This window comes from Oncorhynchus masou, chromosome 5, assembly GCF_036934945.1.
Source record: "Oncorhynchus masou masou isolate Uvic2021 chromosome 5, UVic_Omas_1.1, whole genome shotgun sequence".
In the NCBI taxonomy this organism is placed as follows: Eukaryota; Metazoa; Chordata; class Actinopteri; order Salmoniformes; family Salmonidae; genus Oncorhynchus; species Oncorhynchus masou.
In genome coordinates, this window is record NC_088216.1 from 92,617,988 (window position 1) to 92,636,798 (window position 18,811).

The 18,811-nt window shown below is 44.6% G+C and overlaps 1 long non-coding RNA gene across 1 annotated transcript; it reads right to left on the reverse strand.

Annotated features, from left to right (window-relative positions):
• Window positions 1-1,769: 1,769 nt before the first annotated feature.
• On the reverse strand, window positions 1,770-18,258 carry LOC135528185 (uncharacterized). Its single transcript, XR_010453516.1, has 3 exons — window positions 18,114-18,258; window positions 2,811-2,939; window positions 1,770-2,678 (listed from the first exon to the last, which is right to left on the reverse strand). It is a non-coding gene; the product is annotated as an uncharacterized LOC135528185 (long non-coding RNA).
• Window positions 18,259-18,811: the final 553 nt, after the last annotated feature.

Below are 18,811 nucleotides of genomic sequence, written 5' to 3' on the forward strand. Positions count from 1 at the left end.
GATGAAAAACGTTCCCGTTTTAAACAAGATATTTTGTCACAAAAAGATGCTCGACTATGCATATAATTGATAGCTTTCAAAAGAAAACACTCTGACGTGTCCAGAACTGCAAAGATATTTTCTGTGCGTGCCCTAGAACGTGAGCTTCAGGCAAAACCAAGATGAGACGGCATCCAGGAAATGAGCAGGATTTTTGAGGCTCTGTTTTCCATTGTCTCCTTATATGGCTGTGAATGCGAGAGGAGTGAGTCAGCCCTTTCTGTCGTTTCCCCAAGGTGTCTGCAGCATTGTGACGTATTTGTAGGCATATCATTGGAAGATTGACCATAAGAGACCACATTTACCAGGTGTCCGCCCGGTGTCCTGCGCCGAAATTGGTGCGCAAAAGTCAGCTGCAAGTATTTTTCCATGGAATTTAGAGAAGAATGCAGGCTTCCACGAACGATATATCAATGAAGAGATATGTGAAAAAACACCTTGAGGATTGATTCCAAACAACGTTTGCCATGTTTCGGTCGATATTATGGAGTTAATTCGGAAAAAGTTTGACGTTGTAGGTGACTGAATTTTCGGTTCGTTTCGGTAGCCAAATGTGATGTACAAAACAGAGCGATTTCTCCTACACACAGACGCTTTCAGGAAAAACTGCGCATTTGGTATGTAACTGAGAGTCTCCTCATTGAAAACATCCGAAGCTCTTCAAAGGTAAATGATTTTATTTACTTGGTTATCTGGTTTTTGTGAAAATGTTGCGTGCTAAATGCTACTCAAAATGCTAAGCTAGCTTAGCATACTCTTACACAAATTAGTCAATTGCTATGGTTCAAAAGCATATTTTGAAAATCTGAGATGACAGTGTTGTTAAGAAAAGGCTAAGCTTGAGAGCAGGCGCATTATTTTCATTTTATTTGCGATTTTCAGAAATCGTTAACGTTGCGTTATGCTAATGAGCCTGAGGCTTTAGTCACGATCCCGGATCAGGAATGGGGAGATTCAAGAGGTTTAAGTTCCCCTGCATTAAAGTCCCCGTTCACGAGGAGCGCCGCTTCTGGATAAGCATTTTCTTGTTTGCTTATGGCCTTATACAGCTGTTTGAGTGTGGTCTTAGTGCCAGCATCGGTTTGAGGTGGTAAATAAACGCCTACGAAAAATATAGATGAAAACTCTTGGTAGATAGTGTGGAAAACACTTGGTAGACCAGCTGTTATTGACAAATAGTTTCACACCCACCCCTCCTATCAGACATAGCTGTTCCGTCCTGCCGATGCACAGAAAACCCAGCCAAAATAATATTATCCGTTCGTCGTTCAGCCACGACTCGTGAAACATAAAAATTAAATATTTTATGTCCCGTTGGTATGATAGTCTCAGGCGGAGATCATCCAGTTTATTTTCCAGTGATTGCACGTTGGCCAATAGAATGGATTTTAGAGGCAGGTTACCCACTCGCAGACAAATGCTCACAAGGCCCCCTGAATTTCCTTTTTTTCTTCACATGAATGACTGAGATTTGGTCATGGTCTCGGAGAGGCAGTATATCCTTTGCGTCGGACTTAAAAAAAAAATCTTCATCCAGTTCGAAGTGAGTAATCACTGTTCTGATTTCCAGAAGATCTTTTCAATCATAAGAGACGGTGGCAGCAACATTATGTACAAAATAAGTTAAATAATGCGTGGGAAAAAAGCAATAAAAAAATATATATAATTGTGTTTTATGCTTATTGCAGACTAGGCAGCTAGTATTACAGTGGTACCCCAACGCCGTGCGGGACAAACTGAGCATTCATTTTCAATAATCAATGTTCATTGATACTAATAAACAAGAGTGTCTGCTCTGTGTGCATTTTGAGTAGTTGAGACAAAAGGGTAGAAAAGTTCATTTTACTGTACTAGAGGAGAAGTTGACTGATATGGCTGATTCTGTTGGACCAAACCTCAAATGCAACTAGCGAATTGAAACCGCTTTGTCAGAAGGGAAGATGTGACCTCTCAACGTTGTTGGCGTGAGAGGAAGGGGAGGGGCTTGGTGTGGTGTGTAAACCATAGAGGAAGGTGCAAAGAGAGAGGTTTCACTCTTGATAAAAATCTGTCCAAAATAAGGCCAAAGCTGTTCTATGGGCTTATTTTGTCCTTAAGCTTGTCGCCTGCCTTCCTACCTTTGAGACGACTCCCATTGTTAGGACGTCTCGTCATTATATACAGATCTCTGGTGTAAATGGGAAGATGCACAGCACAGAAGGAGCGAACGAGACAAGACCAAAAAGACAACATGAGAACAAGAGGACAAACGTTCATAAAAGTGAAAAATAACAAAACCTTGATTCTTGGTACAGGCATTTCGAATATCACGCAAAAACATACATTTAAATGAATCCAATTAATTTGATATATCGCCCAGTCCTAGCGTCAACTCAAAAACAGAATAATAATGGGATACTGGTGTGCATGTAAATGTGGTCAGTGAGATTCCACCTTGCATACCTCGATCTCTCAGCACCAGCGGTTTCTTCCCCCCCTGATGCCTGGCTTGGGGTGCAGTGGGGGCGAGAGGTCCAGGCACCCCAGGGGGGATGAAGACCCCAGCAGAGATGGGGTTTCTGTTAGGGAGGTCCATGGGCACACCTCTCCCTCCTCCTCCACCACCACCACTACCACCAGATGGCTTGATGTGGTCATACCTACAACACAGACAGTCCAAACACACACAATGATAATAAACACACATTTACTGAACACTATAGATGAGCATAAAACTCATACAGTAACTGTACATTCCAGCCCATCAGTGTGGTTAGTATATTAGATCTTACCTGCAGCGGTCTCCGTAGGCACACACACCTCTCTGGTAGAACTTACAGATGGTTGAAGGTTTACTGGTGGTCAGGTCATGAGAAAACATGCACCTATTCCCCTCTCGGCAGACACCATGGAGAAAATACCTGCATAGCAACACACACAAAAACAGCAGAATAAGCAAGCTAGCTAGCGTGTGGATTAGAGGTCGACTGATTATGATTTTTCAACGCCGATACCGATTATTGGAGGACCAAAAAAGCCGATTTAAAAATACAAAATTAATTGTTATTATTATTATTATTATTATTATTATTTTTTTTTTTAAATCGGCCGATTTAATTGGTATTTATTTGTAATAATGAAAATTACAACAATACTGAATGAACACTTATTTTAACTTAATATAATACATCAATAAAATCAATTTATCCTCAAATAATGAAACATGTTCAATTTGGTTTAAATAATGCAAAGTGTTGGAGAAGAAAGTAAAAGTGCAATATGTGCCATGTAAAAAAGCTAACGTTTAAGTTCCTTGCACAGAACATGAGAACATATGACAGCTGGTGGTTCCTTTTAGCATGAGTCTTCAATATTCCCAGGTAAGAAGTTTGTAGTTATTATAGGAATTATAGGACTATTTCCCTCTATAACATTTGTATTTCATTAACCTTTGACTATTGGATGTTCTTATAGGCACTTTAGTATTGCCAGTGTAACAGTATAGCTTCCGTCCCTCTCCTCGCTCCTCCCTGGGCTCGAACCAGGAACAGAATGACAACAGCCACCATCGAAGTAGCGTTACCCATGCAGAGCAAGGGGAACAACCACTCCAAGTCTCAGAGCGAGTGACGTTTGAAAAGCAATGAGCGCACATCCCGCTAACTAGCTAAACGCCATTTCACATCGGTTACACCCGCCTCATCTCGGGAGTTGATATCCTTCAAGTCATAAACAGCGCAATGCTTGACGCACAACGAAGAGCTGCTGACAAAACGCAACAAAGTGCTGTTTGAATATATATATATATATTTATTTTTTTTAAATCGGGAAATTGGCGCCCAAAAATACCGATTTCCGACTGTTATGAAAACTTGAAATCGGCCCCAATTAATCGGCCATTCCGATTAATCGGTCGACCTCTAACAGACACACACACTTCAAAAGTGTGGACACACCTACTCATCCAAGGGTTTTTCTTTATTTTTACTATTTTCTACATTGTAGAATAATAGTGTAGACATCAAAACTATGAAATAACACATATGGAATAATGTAGTAACCAAATAAGTGTTAAACAAATCAAATATGATGTATATTTGAATTTCTTCAAAGTAGTCACCCTTTGCCTTGATGACAGCTTTGCACACTCTTACAATTCTTTCAACCAGCTTCACCTGGAATGCTTTTCCAACAGTCTTGAAGAAGTTCCCACATATGCTGAGCACTTGGCTGCTTTTCCTTTGCTCTGCAGTCCAACTCATCCCAAACCATCTCAATTGGGTTGAGGTCTGGTGATTGTGTAGGCCAGGTCATCTGATGCACTACTCCATCACTCTCCTTGGCGAAATAGCTCTTACACAGCCTGGAGGTGTGTTTTGGGTCATTGTCCTGTTAAAAAAATATATAAATATAGTCCCACTAAACGCAAACCAAATGGGATGTCGTATCGCTGCAGAATGCTGTGGTTGCCATGCTGGTTAAGTGTGCCTTGAAATCTAAATAAATCAGTGTCACCAGCAAAGCACCCCCACACCATCTCCATGCTTCATGGTGGGAACAACACATGTGGAGATCATCCGTTCACCTACTCTGTGTCTCACAAAGACACAACGGTTGGAACCAAAAATCTCAAATTTAGACTCATCAGACCAAAGACAGATTTTCCACAGGTCTAAATGTCCATTGCTCGTGCTTCTTGGCCTAAGCAAGTCTCTTCTTATTGGTGTCCTTTAGTAGAGGTTTGATGGTCAGCTTGAAACATGTTGGGATTAAAGACTAGGACAAGGACATATTGAAAATGCACATGTTTAAATAGCTATATTATTGGTTCTTTGTTCTCTCATGTCCAAATATTAATGTTTTCTGGAACCCGACAGCTTCACTGGAATGATCAAATGGCAAGAGACAAACAGGTTGTATAGGCACGGTTTAATTGAGACTCTTCACAGGTAGGCTGGTAGTATTTTTCTGAAATGATTATTTTTCACCTGATTTACAGTACACCTGTCTTAACTGACAATTGACATAAATTTCATTAGCTGGCTAAGGTTAGCATGCTAGCTAGCTACACTGACAGCTGTCAGGCTAAGGTTAGCATGCTAGCTAGCTCCACTGACAGCTGTCAGTCAGTGGCCTATTTGTGGTTATTTCTCTGCTAAATGTGGAAATCCCCACAACTTTCCCACTTCCAATTCCTGAATATATATTTGCAGCCTGCATCAGTCTTAGAGGTGGAACCCCCAAAAAAAATTCCACTCTTGGACAGGAATTACTGGAAATGGGTGCAGCAACTTCCTCTTAGGACGGCCTTTTAGTAATCCAACCTCAAACAGTCACACTCCAAACTCCATTATGGCCAAGACCAAAAAGCTGTCAAAGGAAACCAGAAACAAAATTGTAGACCTGCACCAGGCTGGGAAGACTGAATCTGCAATAGGTAAGCAGCTTGGTTTGAAGAAATCAACTGTGGGAGCAATTATTAGGAAATGGAAGACATACAAGACCACTGATAATCTCCCTCGATCTGGGGCTCCACGCAGGATCTCACCCCGTGGGGTCAAAATGATCACAAGAACGGTGAGCAAAAATCCCAGAACCACACGGGGAAACCTAGTGAATGACCTGCAGAGAGCTGGGACCAAAGTAACAAAGCCTACCATCAGTAACACACTACGCCGCCAGGGACTCAGATCCTGCAGTGCCAGACGTGTCCCCCTGATTAAACCAGTACATGTCCAGGCCCGTCTGAAGTTTGCTAGAGAGCATTTGGATGATCCAAAAGATTGGGAGAATGTCATATGGTCAGATGAAACCAAAATATAACTTTATTTATGAACTCAACTCGTCGTGTTTGGAGGACAAAGAATGCTGAGTTGCATCCAAAGAATACCATACCTACTGTGAAGCATGGGGGTGGAAACATAATGCTATGGGGCTGTTTTTCTGCAAAGGGACCAGGACGACTGATCTGTGTAAAGGAAAGAATGAATGGGGCCGTGTATCGTGAGATTTTGAGTGAAAACCTCCTTCCATCAGCAAGGGCATTGAAGATGAAACGTGGCTGGGTCTTTCAGCATGACAATGATCCCAAACACACTGCCCTGGCAACGAAGGAGTGGCTTTGTAAGAAGCATTTCAAGGTCCTGGAGTGGCCTAGCCAGTCTCCAGATCTCAACCCCATAGAAAGTCTTTGGAGGGAGTTGAAAGTCTGTGTTGCCCAGTAACAGCCCCAAAACATCACTGCTCTAGAGGAGATCTGCATGGAGGAATGGGCCAAAATACCAGCAACTGTGTGTGAAAACCTTGTGAAGACTTACAGAAAACGTTTGACCTCTGTCATTGCCAACAAAGGGTATATAACAAAGTATTGCGATAAACTTTTGTTATTGACCAAATACTTATTTTCCACCATAATTTGCAAATAAATTCATTAAAAATCCTACAATGTGATTTTCTGGATTTTTTTTCCTCATTTTGTCTGTCATAGTTGAAGTGTACATATGATGAAAATTACAGGCCTCTCATCTTTTTAAGTGGGAGAACTTGCACATTTGGTGGCTGACTAAATACTTTTTTGCCCCACTGTGTGTGTGTGTGTGTATGTATATACACACACACACACACACACACACACATACATATTTCTTACATTAGTACCCCAGGTCATCTTAGGTTTCATTACATACAGTCGAGAAGAACTACTGTATATAAGATCAGCGTCAACTCACCATCAGTACGACCAAGAATATGTTTTTCGCGACGCGGATCCTGTGTTCTGCCTTACAAACAGGACAACGGAATGGATCGCATGCGGCAACCCAAAAAAACGACTCCGAAAAAGAGGGAAACGAGGCGGTCTTCTGGTCAGACTACAGAGACGAGCACATCGTGCCCCACTTCCTAGCATTCTTCTTGCCAATGAACAGTCTCTTGACAACAAGGTTGATGAAATCCGAGCAAGGGTAGCATTCCAGAGGGATATCAGAGACTGTAACGTTCTGTGCTTCACGGAAACATGGCTCACTGGAGAGACGCTATCCGAAGCGGTGCAGCCAACGGGTTTCTCCACGCATTGTGCCGACAGAAACAAACACCTTTCTGGTAAGAAAAGGGGTGGGGGTGTATGCCTTATGGCTAACGAGGCATGGTGCGATGAAAGAAACATACAGGAACTCAAATCCTTCTGTTCACATGATTTAGAATTCCTCACAATCAAATGTAGACCGCATTATCTACCAAGAGAATTCTCTTCGATTATAATCACAGCCGTATATATCCCCCCCCAAGCAGACACATCGATGGCTCTGAACGAACTTTATTTAACTCTTTGCAAACTGGAAACCATTTATCCGGAGGCTGCATTCATTGTTGCTGGGGATTTTAACAAGGCTAATCTGAAAACAAGACTCCCTAAATGTTATCAGCATATAGATTGCGCAACCAGGGGCGGAAAAACCTTGGATCACTGTTACTCTAACTTCCGCGACGCATATAAGGCCCTGCCCCGCCCCCCTTTCGGAAAAGCTGACCACGACTCCATTTTGCTGATACCTGCCTACAGACAAAAGCTAAAAAAAGAAGCTCCCACGCTGAGGTCTGTCCAACGCTGGTCCAACCAAGCTGACTCCACACTCCAAGACTGCTTCCATCACGTGGACTGGGACATGTTTCGTATTGCGTCAGATAACAACATTGACAAATATGCTGATTCGGTGTGCGAGTTCATTAGAACGTGCGTTGAAGATGTCGTTCCCATAGCAACGATTAAAACATTCTCTAACCAGAAACCGTGGATTGATGGCAGCATTCGCGTGAAACTGAAAGCGCGAACCACTGCTTTCAATCAGGGCAAGGTGTCTGGTAACATGACTGAATACAAACAGTGCAGCTATTCCCTCCGTAAGGCTATCAAACAAGCTAAGCGTCAGTACAGAGACAAAGTAGAATCTCAATTCAACGGCTCAGACACAAGAGGCATGTGGCAGGGTCTACAGTCAATCACGGACTACAGGAAGAAATCCAGCCCAGTCACGGACCAGGATGTCTTGCTCCCAGGCAGACTAAATAACTTTTTTGCCCGCTTTGAGGACTATACAGTGCTACTGACACGGCCTGCAACGGAAACATGCGGTCTCTCCTTCACTGCAGCCGAGGTGAGTAAAACATTTAAACGTGTTAACCCTCGCAAGGCTGCAGGCCCAGACGGCATCCCCAGCCGCGCCCTCAGAGCATGCACAGACCAGCTGGCTGGTGTGTTTACGGACATATTCAATCAATCCCTATACCAGTCTGCTGTTCCCACATGCTTCAAGAGGGCCACCATTGTTCCTGTTCCCAAGAAAGCTAAGGTAACTGAGCTAAACGACTACCGCCCCGTAGCACTCACTTCCGTCATCATGAAGTGCTTTGAGAGACTAGTCAAGGACCATATCACCTCCACCCTACCTGACACCCTAGGCCCACTCCAATTTGCTTACCGCTAAAATAGGTCAACAGACGATGCAATCTCAACCAAACTGCACACTGCCCTAACCCATCTGGACAAGAGGAATACCTATGTGAGAATGCTGTTCATCGACTACAGCTCGGCATTCAACACCATAGTACCCTCCAAGCTCGTCATCAAGCTCGACACCCTGGGTCTCGACCCCGCCCTGTGCAACTGGGTACTGGACTTCCTGACGGGCCGCCCCCAGGTGGTGAGGGTAGGTAACAACATCTCCTCCCCGCTGATCCTCAACACTGGGGCCCCACAAGGGTGCGTTCTGAGCCCTCTCCTGTACTCCCTGTTCACCCACGACTGCGTGGCCACGCACGCCTCCAACTCAATCATCAAGTTTGCGGACGACACAACAGCGGTAGGCTTGATTACCAACAACGATGAGACGGCCTACAGGGAGGAGGTGAGGGCCCTCGGAGTGTGGTGTCAGGAAAATAACCTCACACTCAACGTCAACAAAACTAAGGAGATGATTGTGGACTTCAGGAAACAGCAGAGGGAACACCCCCCTATCCACATTCCGGTTCCGGGTTGGAGCGAGCGGTCGCATCTACACTTCGGTCCGCAGGTAGTATAACTTTTCATTACATTTCATTTCATTATAGTACAACGGTTTGATTTGTCTAATCTTAGCAATTTCTTCTTAGCTAGCTACATAGCCGTCTTTGTATCAAAGATAATTGCATAATTATCGTATTTCGTCGTCCTAACGTATCTGCCCAGCAGCTAGCTAAGCAGCTAGCTAACATCCACTGTCCACCAGCACTGTAGAAACTATTACACTCAACTGAACGACTCGATTAGCGTAGTGTCAGCTAGCTACATAGTTGTCTTCGCTGTCTTCGTATCCAAGATAATTGTGTAGTTTAGAGTGTGTAGACTTAGAGTGATTATCTTAATTTACCGAGGTTAGCTAGCCAGCTATTTGTCGTCCTTAACGTAGGAGATGCTGCTAGCTAGCTAGCCAACAGCTAGCCAACCTCTACCGAATTGAACTTCAACTACCCGGTCAACATTCCGCGTCGCTCCACAGGTAGTATCACATTTTCATTTCACTTCATTACAGTACAACGGTTTGATTTGTTTGATCGTAGCTAGCCAGCTACATAGCCGTCTTTGTATCTAAGACAATTGTGTAGTCTAGAGCGATTTTCTAGGTTAGCTGGCCAGCTATTGTCGTTCTTTTAACGTAGCTAGCCAGCTAGCCCCCGAATAGCAGCACTGTAGAAACTATTACAGTACAACGGTTTGATTTGTTTGATCGTAGCTAGCTAGCTACATAGCCGTCTTTGTATCTAAGACAATTGTGTAGCCTAGAGCGATTTTCTAGGTTAGCTAGCCAGCTATTGTCGTTCTTTTAAGGTAACGTAACGCAATCAACCTTCTAGCTAGCCAGCTAGCCCCCGAATAGCAGCACTGTAGAAACTATTACACTCGACAGAACGACTTGATTAGTGTAGTGTCAACATCGCAGCCACTACCAGCTAGCCTACTCCAGCAGTACTGTATCATTTCAATCATTTTAGTCAATAAGATTCTTGCTACGTAAGCTTAACTTTCTGAACATTCGAGACGTGTAGTCCACTTGTCATTCCAATCTCCTTTGCATTAGCGTAGCCTCTTCTGTAGCCTGTCAACTATGTGTCTATCTATCCCTGTTCTCTCCTCTCTGCACAGACCATACAAACGCTCCACACCGCGTGGCCGCGGCCACCCTAATCTGGTGGTCCCAGCGCGCACGACCCACGTGGAGTTCCAGGTCTCCGGTAGCCTCTGGAACTGCCGATCTGCGGCCAACAAGGAAGAGTTCATCTCAGCCTATGCCTCCCTCCAGTCCCTCGACTTCTTGGCACTGACGGAAACATGGATCACCACAGATAACACTGCTACTCCTACTGCTCTCTCTTCGTCCGCCCACGTGTTCTCGCACACCCCGAGAGCTTCTGGTCAGCGGGGTGGTGGCACCGGGATCCTCATCTCTCCCAAGTGGTCATTCTCTCTCTCCCCTTACCCATCTGTCTATCGCCTCCTTTGAATTCCATGCAGTCACAGTTACCAGCCCTTTCAAGCTTAACATCCTTATCATTTATCGCCCTCCAGGTTTCCTCGGAGAGTTCATCAATGAGCTTGATGCCTTGATAAGCTCCTTTCCTGAGGACGGCTCACCTCTCACAGTCCTGGGCGACTTTAACCTCCCCACGTCTACCTTTGACTCATTCCTCTCTGCCTCCTTCTTTCCACTCCTCTCCTCTTTTGACCTCACCCTCTCACCTTCCCCCCCTACTCACAAGGCAGGCAATACGCTCGACCTCATCTTTACTAGATGCTGTTCTTCCACTAACCTCATTGCAACTCCCCTCCAAGTCTCCGACCACTACCTTGTATCCTTTTCCCTCTCGCTCTCATCCAACACTTCCCACACTGCCCCTACTCGGATGGTATCGCGCCGTCCCAACCTTCGCTCTCTCTCCCCCGCTACTCTCTCCTCTTGCATCCTATCATCTCTTCCCTCTGCTCATACCTTCTCCAACCTATCTCCTGATTCTGCCTCCTCAACCCTCCTCTCTTCCCTTTCTGCATCCTTTGACTCTCTATGTCCCCTATCCTCCAGGCTGGCTCGGTCCTCCCCTCCCGCTCCGTGGCTCGATGACTCATTGCGAGCTCACAGAACAGAGCTCCGGGCAGCCGAGCGGAAATGGAGGAAAACTCGCCCCTGCGGACCTGGCATCCTTTCACTCCCTCTCTACATTTTCCTCCTCTGTCTCTGCTGCTAAAGCCACTTTCTACCACTCTAAATTCCAAGCATCTGCCTCTAACCCTAGGAAGCTCTTTGCCACCTTCTCCTCCCTCCTGAATCCGCCTCCCCCCCCTCCTCCCTCTCTGCAGATGACTTCGTCAACCATTTTGAAAAGAAGGTCGACGACATCCGATCCTCGTTTGCTAAGTCAAACGACACCGCTGGCTCTGCTCACACTGCCCTACCCTGTGCTCTGACCTCTTTCTCCCTCTCTCTCCAGATGAAATCTCGCTTCTTGTGACGGCCGGCCGCCCAACAACCTGCCCGCTTGACCCTATCCCCTCCTCTCTTCTCCAGACCATTTCCGGAGACCTTCTCCCTTACCTCACCCCGCTCATCAACTCATCCCTGACCGCTGGCTACGTCCCTTCCGTCTTCAAGAGAGCGAGAGTTGCACCCCTTCTGAAAAAACCTACACTCGATCCCTCCGATGTCAACAACTACAGACCAGTATCCCTTCTTTCTTTTCTCTCCAAAACTCTTGAACGTGCCGTCCTTGGCCAGCTCTCCCGCTATCTCTCTCAGAATGACCTTCTTGATCCAAATCAGTCAGGTTTCAAGACTAGTCATTCAACTGAGACTGCTCTTCTCTGTATCACGGAGGCGCTCCGCACTGCTAAAGCTAACTCTCTCTCCTCTGCTCTCATCCTTCTAGACCTATCGGCTGCCTTCGATACTGTGAACCATCTGATCCTCCTCTCCACCCTCTCCGAGTTGGGCATCTCCGGCGCGGCCCACGCTTGGATTGCGTCCTACCTGACAGGTCGCTCCTACCAGGTGGCGTGGCGAGAATCTGTCTCCTCGCCACGCGCTCTCACCACTGGTGTCCCCCAGGGCTCTGTTCTAGGCCCTCTCCTATTCTCGCTATACACCAAGTCACTTGGCTCTGTCATAACCTCACATGGTCTCTCCTATCATTGCTATGCAGACGACACACAATTAATCTTCTCCTTTCCCCCTTCTGATGACCAGGTGGCGAATCGCATCTCTGCATGTCTGGCAGACATATCAGTGTGGATGACGGATCACCACCTCAAGCTGAACCTCGGCAAGACGGAGCTGCTCTTCCTCCCGGGGAAGGACTGCCCGTTCCATGATCTCGCCATCACGGTTGACAACTCCATTGTGTCCTCCTCCCAGAGCGCTAAGAACCTTGGCGTGATCCTGGACAACACCCTGTCGTTCTCAACCAACATCATGGCGGTGGCCCGTTCCTGTAGGTTCATGCTCTACAACATCCGCAGAGTACGACCCTGCCTCACACAGGAAGCGGCGCAGGTCCTAATCCAGGCACTTGTCATCTCCCGTCTGGATTACTGCAACTCGCTGTTGGCTGGGCTCCCTGCCTGTGCCATTAAACCCCTACAACTCATCCAGAACGCCGCAGCCCGTCTGGTGTTCAACCTTCCCAAGTTCTCTCACGTCCCCGCTCCTCCGCTCTCTCCACTGGCTTCCAGTTGAAGCTCGCATCCGCTACAAGACCATGGTGCTTGCCTACGGAGCTGTGAGGGGAACGGCACCGCAGTACCTCCAGGCTCTGATCAGGCCCTACACCCAAGCAAGGGCACTGCGTTCATCCACCTCTGGCCTGCTCGCCTCCCTACCATTGAGGAAGTACAGTTCCCGCTCAGCCCAGTCAAAACTGTTCGCTGCTCTGGCCCCCCAATGGTGGAACAAACTCCCTCACGACGCCAGGACAGCGGAGTCAATCACCACCTTCCGGAGACACCTGAAACCCCACCTCTTCAAGGAATACCTAGGATAGGATAAGTAATCCTTCTCACCCCCCCTTAATGATTTAGATGCACTATTGTAAAGTGGCTGTTCCACTGGATGTCAGAAGGTGAATTCACCAATTTGTAAGTCGCTCTGGATAAGAGCGTCTGCTAAATGACTTAAATGTAATGTAATTGTAATGATGGAACAGTAGTGGAGAGAGTAGCAAGTTTTAAGTTCCTCGGCATACACATCACAGACAAACTGAATTGGTCCACTCACACAGACAGCATCGTGAAGAAGCAGCGCCTCTTCAACCTCAGGAGGCTGAAGAAATTCGGCTTGTCACCAAAAGCACTCACAAACTTCTACAGATGCACAATCGAGAGCATCCTGGCGGGCTGTATCACCGCCTGGTACGGCAACTGCTCCGCCCTCAACCGTAAGGCTCTCCAGAGGGTAGTGAGGTCTGCACAACGCATCACCGGGGGCAAACTACGTGTCCTCCAGGACACCTACACCACCCGATGTTACAGGAAGGCCATAAAGATCATCAAGGACATCAACCACCCGAGCCACTGCCTGTTCACCCCGCTATCATCCAGAAGGCGAGGTCAGTACAGGTTCATCAAAGCTGGGACCGAGAGACTGAAAAACAGCTTCTATCTCAAGGCCATCAGACTGTTAAACAGCCACCACTAACATTGAGTGGCTGCTGCCAACACACTGACACTGACTCAACTCCAGCCACTTTAATAATGGGAATTGATGGGAAATGATGTAAATATATCACTAGCCACTTTAACAATGCCACTTTGTTTACATACTCATCTCATATGTATATACGGTACTCGATACCATCTACTGTATCTTGCCTATGCTGCTCTGTACCATCACTCATTCATATATCCTTATGTACATATGCTTTATCCCCTTACACTGTGTATAAGACAGTAGTTTAGTAGTTTAGAAGCACAAGCATTTCGCTACACTCGCATTAACATCTGCTAACCATGTGTATGTGACAAATAAAATTTGATTTGACACACACTTGAAGTCGGAAGTTTACATACACTTAGGTTGGAGTCATTAAAACTACTTTTTCCTTTGCTTGTTAGAGATCGGGCTACTTTTTTCAACATTCTGTTAAAAATCGCGCAACATTTCAACGTCCTGCTACTCATGCCAGGAATATAGTATATGCATATGATTAGTATGTGTGCATAGAAAACACTCTGAAGTTTCTAGAACTGGTTCAATGGTGTCTGTGACTATAACAGAACGAGTTCCGTGGTCAAAATCGACAGAAAACCTGGTCACTAAATTGACAGAGAAAAGAATCAATCCGCCAGTCCATGTATTGTCTATTGGAAGGAAAAATACTTAAGGCTGAGGATACAGTTCCTATAGCTTCTACACGATGTCGCCAGTGTTGTGATTTCGATTCAACGAAATCGTTGGTCATCTGAGTAATAGCCACATCCGGTTGTCAAGTCCACAGCTGTAAACAATGGAACCGGAAAAGTTGACTAAGTTTCCCAAACTTGTGCCTATTGAATACAGATCGCTCCGTGATCAATTTGATCGTTTATTAACGTTTAGTAATACCTAAAGTTGGATTATAGAAGTAGTTTGAAGTGTTTTGTCAAAGTTAATAGGCAACTTTTTTAATTTAAAAAAATAATGTTGCGTTTAAAAAATGTGTTTTTACTGGATCGGACGGTCTTCATAAATTGACATTTTGGGTACACAAGGACCGATTTAATCGGAAAAAAGAGCCAATTGTGATGTTTAAGGGACATATAGGAGTACCAACAAAGAATCTCGTCAAAGGTAATGAATGTTTTATATTTTATTTCTGCGTTTTGTGTAGCGCCGGCTACGCTAATTCCTTTGTTTACGTCCCCTTGTGGTATTTCGGAGTGTTGCGTGCTATCAGATAATAGCAACTCATGCTTTCGCCGAAAAGCATTTTACAAATCTGACTCATTGGCTAGATTCACAACGAGTGTAGCTTGAATTGACTACCCTGCATGTGAATTTTAATGAACGTTTGAGTTTTAACGAGTGCTATTAGCATTTGGCGTAGCGCATTTGCATTTATTGTTGGCAGGGGGTGCGGTTGCGTCCCGGGTGGGCCAGACAGGTTAACAAACTATAGTCTTGGCAAGTGGGTTAGGACATCTACTTTGTGCATGACACAAGTAATTTTTCCAACAATTGTTTACAGACAGATTATTTCACTGTATCACAATTCCAGTGGGTCAGAAGTTTACATACACTAAGTTGACTGTGGCATTAAACAGCTTGGAATATTCCAGAAAATTATGTCATGGCTTAAGAAGTTTCTGACATCATTCGAGTCAATTGGAGGTGTACCCGTGGATGTATTTAAAAGCCTACCTTCAAACTCAGTGCCTCCTTGCTTAACATCATGGGAAAATCAAAATAAATCAGCTTAGATTCCAGAAAAAAAATTGTAGACCTACACAAGTCTGGTTCATCCTTGGGAGCAATTTCCAGATGCCTGAAGGTACCACGTTCCATCTGTACAAACAACAGTACGCAAGTATAAACACTTTGGGACCACGCAGCCGTCATACCGATTAGGAAGGAGACGCGTTCTGTCTCCTAGAGATGAACATACTTTGGTGCGAAAAGTGCTAATCAATCCTAAAACAGCGAAGGACCTTGTGAAGATGCTGGAGGAAACACGTACAAAAGTATCTGTATCCACAGTAAGATCAGTCCTATAAATCGGCATAACCTGAAAGGCCGCTCGGCAAGGAAGAAGCCACTGCTCCAAAACCACCATAAAAAAACAGACTACGGTTTGCAACTGCACATGGGGACAAAGATCGTACTTTGGTCTTTGGAAATGTCCTCTGGTCTGACGAAACAAACATAGAACTGTTTGGCCATAATGACCATCGTTATGTTTGGAGGAAAAGGGGAGGCTTGCAAGCCAAAGAACACCATCCAAATCGTGAAGCACGGGGGTGGCAGCATCATGTTGTGGGGGTGCTTTGCTGCAGGAGGGACTGGTGCACTTCATAAAATAGATGGCTGCATGATGACGGAAAATTATGTGAACATATTGAAGCAACAAACGGCTTAAGGGCAACAAAGTCAAGGTATTGGAGTGGCCATCACAAAGCCCTGACCTCAATCCAATAGAACAAAGCGTGTGCGAGCAAGGAGGCCTACAAACCTGACTCCGTTACACCAGCTCTGTCAGGAGGAATGGGCCAAAATTCACCCAACTTATTGTGGGAAGCTTGTGGAAGGCTACCTGAAACGTTTGACCCAAGTTAAACAATGTAAAGGCAATGCTACCAAATACTAATTGAGTGCATGTAAACTTCTGACCCACTAGGAATGTGATGAAAGAAATAAAAGCTGAAATAAAATCACTCTCTCCTATTATTCTGAATTTTCACATTCTTAAAATAAAGTGATGATCCTAACTGACCTAAAACAGGGAAATTTTACTAGGATTAAATGTCAGGAATTGTGAAAAAAAAACAGATCTTAAATGTATTTGGCATAAGTGAATGTAAACTTACAACTTCAACTATATATATATATAAATAAACGGCCAATTTATCGGTATCTGCTTTTTTTGGTCCTCCCAAAAAATAAAATCGGCATCGGTGTCATAATCAGTTGACCTCTAGTAAAGTTGGTTGCCAACCGCCATATAAAGTCCAAAAAGTAAAAAAGAAGCCTGAGGAAGGAGGAGAGATGATGAGAAAGGTTTACAGTTTTAACTGTGGATTAATTGTTGGAGTTGAGGACCTTGTGCATTTCAGGTAAAATAACAACCCAATGTTTATATCCCAGGACAAATTAGCTAGCAACAGCAAGCTAGCTAGCTAAATTACCATAAACCTTTAATGCATTTTGACTGCTCCCCAAATTAATAGAATTGGTTCAGTTTGTTTTGATATTTACAGCTGCATGTCCTGATCGTGTCTGGTGTGGGGGTACAAAAATCAACATCCGGTCGCGCGCCATCATTCGCACATTGATTTTGTCCCCCTACACCAAACGCAATCACGACACACAGATTGAAATATCAAAAACTCTGAACCAATTATTTTAATTTGGGGACAGGTCGAAGAGCATTAAACATTTATGGCAATTTAGCTTGCTGGCTTGCAGTTTCTAGCTAATTTGTCCTATTTAGCTAGCTTGCGGTTGCTAGCTAATTTGTCCTGGGATATAAACGTTGAGTTATTTTAGCTGAAATGCATAAGGTCCTCCACTCCGACAATTAATCCACTCATAAAACAGTCAACCGAATCATTTCTAGTCATCATTATTAACTTTCATAGTTATGACAACCGACCTAACTTAGTTCATCTTTCAATCAAACACGTGGGTATAACCAATGAGGAGATGGGAGAGGCAGGACTTGCACCGAGTTCAGCGTCACAAATAGAATTGCGAACAATAGCGAAGCAGAAATTGTGACATAGAACAATGGGCTGGGAATAGTACATTCAGAAGGAGAGTTGGTGCCATGGTGCTCAATATAACTAATAGTAGCTGGTAGGGTGAAAATGCCCTAAAATAAGGCCTGTTTTTCGTGATTACTTCAAAAGTACGGCAAGCAGCTGAGAATTATGGTCATATTATGAAACCGGGCTCCACGGTGGATGCAATGAACTAGTTATCTGAAAAGCTTTGTTAAATGTCATGTGTCCAGCCTATTTATATAAAACCGGTCCAACTAGCGTCATCATCAACCCGAGTTGATTATAATGCAGATCTAGCGCCCACTATCGGCTGCCTAGGCTACACTTTAGTGTTAACTAGCCAACAAAAGCACCAATCGCGTGATCCATGGACATGTTCAATCTGTGCAACACACTACCGCATGTTCTCATATGTCGCACCAGACTGGTCTCACGTTAGGAAGCTAACTAGCAACGGTAAATAGTTAGCTAATGTTGGCCAGCCAACCAGCCAGCTAGCTAAGAAGCTAGCTAACATTTCCTAATTGCAAGACCGGAAACATCACACAGCTCGAGGCAAGAAACGTACTCAATGAATAGTAAAACCATTAAACAGTTCTACCTGCAGGTGACTTGCTTCGTGCTCATTTTTGTTCATCAATAACATTGGCGCAACAGTATTTATGTTATCGTTGTCACGTTTGAGTGCAAACCGAAACACCCGCCTATGAACCCCCAGAATCAATTAAAATAAGGTTCCGATGTTAAGGTTCCGGACGCGTTGTTGGCAGACTGGTCGCCGGGGAAATGGCTGAAGCAGAAGTGTCGTTTGAAGCGAAAAGCTGAAAGCACGTCCAATACAGTTAGCGAGAAAAATCAGTGGACAACAGTGAAGTCTTAGAATGGATTTATTTGGGGAAACCCGTTTGAAGTCAAGAGGATGGTGAAGAAGGCGTTGGGAAAAGTGACCAGGAGGTGGATGGTGTTAATGTTGGACATTGATAAACAATATCATAGGCTAAAAATTCCAGAAGTAGTTAATGCACGTCTAATGACCCGTATGGGGAAAGGGAGCAAAGTGTGTCTGTATTACTGTTGTTTGAAGTTGGGATATAAAAGATACACGTCAGAGCATTCGTGCAAAACCCAATGCAATGCAAGAAGTGTAAAAAGGGTCAGAGTTTGAGCCCCACATGTTTAGTGTAATCTTATTTATTTTTGCCTGTTTTGAATGTTATTTTGGCATTAATAGGTGTCAGTATCAGTTTACAAACTGGAAAAAAACACAATAATTTAGTTAATATTGCTGCGAACAAACAT